General features: G+C 42.1%; 1 non-coding gene across 1 annotated transcript; it reads left to right on the forward strand.

The window, feature by feature from the left end:
- The first annotated feature begins 593 nt into the window (after nucleotides 1-593).
- LOC126019204 (U1 spliceosomal RNA) lies at nucleotides 594-753 on the forward strand. Its single transcript, XR_007498948.1, has one exon. It is a non-coding gene; the product is annotated as a U1 spliceosomal RNA (small nuclear RNA).
- Nucleotides 754-4,323: the final 3,570 nt, after the last annotated feature.

Below are 4,323 nucleotides of genomic sequence, written 5' to 3' on the forward strand. Positions count from 1 at the left end.
TTGGGCATGTATTTTGGGGAAAGAAACCTTGCTATCAAATGAAAGTTAAAGTATTATTAGTTTAGTAATCATCTCTAAGCAATCTCTAATCATTGATTTGAGTATGTGCCAATTAAAGAATGTGCTTAAAGTGCCTGTGGATGTATAGCTCTGCGGATAGAATACTTGCCTTAGTTAGGAGGTCTTTGGTTTAGTTCCTGAAAAGAAAGTAAAAGTAAAAAGAAGGAAGGATAGATGGGAAAGAGAGGGGGAGAAGAAAGAAGAGAGAAAAGGGGAAATGTTATTTTTCAAGGTCTGTAGATAATCCAGATGTGCTTTGAATAGAATAAAGAATGTATGTATGCTTGTGTGTATGTATATGTGTATACACACATTATGAAACATTACAAAAAGCAAGCAGAGCAGTTTGCTATAAAATAGTGCAGTTTGGAGCCGGAGCGGTGGCGCAAGCGGTGGAGCATTTGACTTGCAAGTGCTAACCTAGGACAGACCTTGGTTTGATCCCCCGGCATCTGAGCATGTAGCCAGGAGTAACCCCTGAGTGTTACTGGGTGTGCCCCCCCCCCAAAAAAAAGAAGGAAAGAAAAGAAAAAATACTTACCTGGCAGGGGAGATACCATGATCACGAAGGTGGTTTTCCCAGGGCGAGACTTATCCATTGCACTCCGGATGTGCTGACCCCCTGCGATTTCCCCAAATGTGGGAAACTCGACTGCATAATTTGTGGTAGTGGGGGATTAATTTAGATTTTTATAAAAAAAAGAAAAAAAGAAAAGTGCTGTTTGCAGTGGCATGATATTAGAGAATATCCATCTTAAGTGAGTCAGAAAGAAAAGACAAATAGTAGATTACCTTGTTCATATGTGGAATATTTAAAAAAAAAAACAGTGCAAGAGGCTAGACGTCGCCCAATAGAAACAACTTTCAGGATACCGCCAGGAGTAGCAGGTGATTGAGGTTTTGAGGCAGGAGTGGGAGAAGGGACCTTGGAGCAGTGGCAGAAGATTATGGACATGGTGAGGGAGGAGAAGTGTAGCATGGTAGCTATAAAACAATATGAAAGTCTGTAAGTCGGGGCCGGCACGGTGGCGCTAGAGGTAAGGGGTCTGTCTGCCTTGCCAGCGCTAGCATAGGACATCCCTCAAGCCAGGAGCACATAGCCAGGTTCCTGAGCATCACCGGGTGTGCCCCCCCCAAGAAAAAAGTATGTAAGTCATATTACTACAATTTTAGAAAATAAAAATAGGGCCCAGAGAGATAGCACAGCGGCGTTTGCCTTGCAAGCAGCCGATCCAGGACCAAAGGTGGTTGGTTCGAATCCCGGTGTCCCATATGGTCCCCTGTGCCTGCCAGGAGCTATTTCTGAGCAGACAGTCAGGAGTAACCCCTGAGCACCGCCAGGTGTGACCCAAAAACCAAAAAAAAAAAAAGAAAAGAAAAGAAAAGAAAAATAAAGTATGTCAATTTCATTTCTCCTTAGGCAAACAAACTCTTGTTAGAACAATTCTGCCTATTTTAAAGTAGTAACAGATCTTTTCTGAAAGATGAGGTGCCTCAGAAAACCATAAGATCAGTATATTTATTTTTAGTTATTGCAGTAAGCATAGTATTTCACTAGGAATCTAAGTTATATTAATGCTAAAAATTACACTTTGATATCTATGGAATGAAACAGATTTTTAATGTATTTTTTAACACTGACTGTGCAAATCATTGCCCTCCAATGCTGAGTAGTCAAGTTGATTTCACCAGATGAAGATAGAAAAAAAATTTTTTTTGTTTCTTCAAGCACCCAAGTAGGAATTTTATTTCAAGTGTATTGTACTCTAATTTTTTTTTGGGGGGGGCACACCCATTTGATGCTCAGGGGTTACTCCTGGCTATGCGGTCAGAAATCTCCCCTGGCTTGGGGGGCGACCATATGGGACAACGGGGGATTGAACCGCGGTCCGTCCTACGCTAGCGCTTGCAAGGTAGACACCTTACCTCTAGTGCCACCTTCCCGGCCCCTTGTACTCTCATTTTTAATGGCCATAAGGTTTGGTCCTCATGCTACAGTTTTGAGGACTCTTGTTTCTTTGTTTAAATACTGTCTGGTGGGGCTGGAGAAATAGTACAGTTGTAGGGTGTTTGCTTTGCATGCAGCTGATACAGGACAGATGGTGGTTAAATTCCAGCATCTCACAGGTTCAAATTCCATGCCTGCCAGGAGCAATTCAAGCGCAGAGCCAGGAGTAATCCCTGAGCGCTGCCCAGTGTTAACCAAAAAAAAAATTACAACAAAAGTATTGTCTAGACTAGAAGTTGCATGACAGTTTTTAGTAAGTTTCTATGAGTGTTTTGGAAATCATAAAAAGTGCTTTCTCCTTTTTAATCATTACCACAAATAAGGTTTTTTGGGGAATGGTTCAATAATTTAGGAATATTTAAGAAATGTTTCAAAATTTCATTGAATATACCATCTTTATCCACATTAACCAGTATTACTGATTTACTTATTTTCTGTACATCCTTTTATGCCATCTTTTTATTCTTCACATCTTTTTACGTCAAGAAAACTCTGAATAACTCCTTTTAATGAAGCTAATGGGTAGGTAGTTCAGTTCTGAATTGATAAGATTTGAGGTTGTAATTTTAATACTTTTTTACTGACAGTTTGCATGCAATTTGACTTAAAGCAGGGTCTCAAACTCAATTTACCTGGGGGCCGCAGGAGGCAAAGTCGGGGTGATCCTTGAGTGCAAAGTCAGTAGTAAGCCTTGAACATTGGGGGGTGTGACCCAAACAACTAAAACAAAACAACAAAAAAAGATTCCTCTAGGGCAGGGCCACAAAATGTTGTACAGGGGGCTGTTTGCGGCCCGAGGGCTATGAGTTTGAGACCCCTGAACAGTCTGCACAACTGGAGGAAACTGACTCATTATGAGTATATCAATACTTTCTTCAGACTAAGCAATAAAATCTCTAAAGCCTGTTTAGATTTTATCCAGACTGATTTTGATTCTTTTTAAAACCCAAACAATTATTTTGCACAGTAAACCTACAATTCAATTTTCATAAAGGCAAAAAGGTAGTAATATGATATAGTAAATAGCTTCAGGGATTTGAGTGAGTTCTGGCCCTGTTTGTTAACTGTGGCCTTACTCTCAGATGGGCTAATCATAATGGAATGCTTTGTTTGCTGAATTTATAACTGAATAATGTCAGAGTTATTGTGACTGTTGCCATGGGTTGTGGGTACTGACTAGAGTTGCCAATTTGATTTGCGTTGTAGGAGTAAAAGAATTTATTGATGGCTAAAAGTATGGCAAGTAAGAAACACTTATTGCTGTCGTGGTAGAGAGCAGAAGGTAAGACTAGAGAGAGAAGTCTACACTGGGCTTGGAATTGGTGACTTACAGCCTTAGAGCAGAGGGCTGTTGCTGACATGTGGTGTTTTGTAGGTTTCTCTCTCTCTTTCTCTCTTCTCTGTCTCTCTCTCTGTCTCTCTCTCTGTCTCTCTCTCTGTCTCTCTCTGTCTCTCTCTGTCTCTCTCTCTCTCTGTCTCTCTCTCTCTCTCTCTCTCTCTCTCTCTCTCTGTCTCTCTCTCTCTCTCTCTCTCCCTCTCTCCCCCTCTCCCCCCTCCCTCTTTTGTGGGTTATATCCAGTAATACTCACTGCTGGGTCTGCACTTAAGAATTTACTCTTGGTGGTGCTTGGGAATCATATGGGATGCTGGGAATGCCTTACTACTCTCTTCAGTCCCTTGAAGCTTATTTTTATAGTAGAGAGTGATTTTATTTTCCTCCTGCCCAAGGTAAAGCAGGATGTTTTGCAAGAGGGGAGATATTTTTCATGGCAGGGGATATTTTTCAGGAGCAGAGGGAGCCCTAGTCAGCTAGTCCACACTATTGAGCTCAAAATACTCTTTTTATAACCTGAGAGATGGCAGTGGGAATCTTAGAATGGGGACAATGGTCTGTCTTTTGAAATGGCTTCATGCTGACCTTAAACTAGAGCTACTCCTTCTTTGTGGCATTGTAGCGTCGCACGGTGATAGCTGTGCAAAAACTTGCAGGTTTAGATTGTTGGTTGATTAAACCACAAGTTGTTGATTGAGGACTTGGATGTGAGAGGAAACAAACCTGGTTATTAGATTATGATGAAAAACAAGGAGCAGGGGCCGGGCAGTGGCGCTAAGGTGCCTGCCTTGCCTGCGCTAGCCTTGGACGGACTGCGGTTCGATCCCCCGGTGTCCCATATGGTCCCCCAAGCCAGGAGCAACTTCTGAGCACATAGCCAGGAGTAACCCCTGAGCGTTACCGGGTGTGGCCCCCCCCCCAA

Source organism: Suncus etruscus, chromosome 9, assembly GCF_024139225.1.
Source record: "Suncus etruscus isolate mSunEtr1 chromosome 9, mSunEtr1.pri.cur, whole genome shotgun sequence".
NCBI classification, from domain to species: domain Eukaryota; kingdom Metazoa; phylum Chordata; class Mammalia; order Eulipotyphla; family Soricidae; genus Suncus; species Suncus etruscus.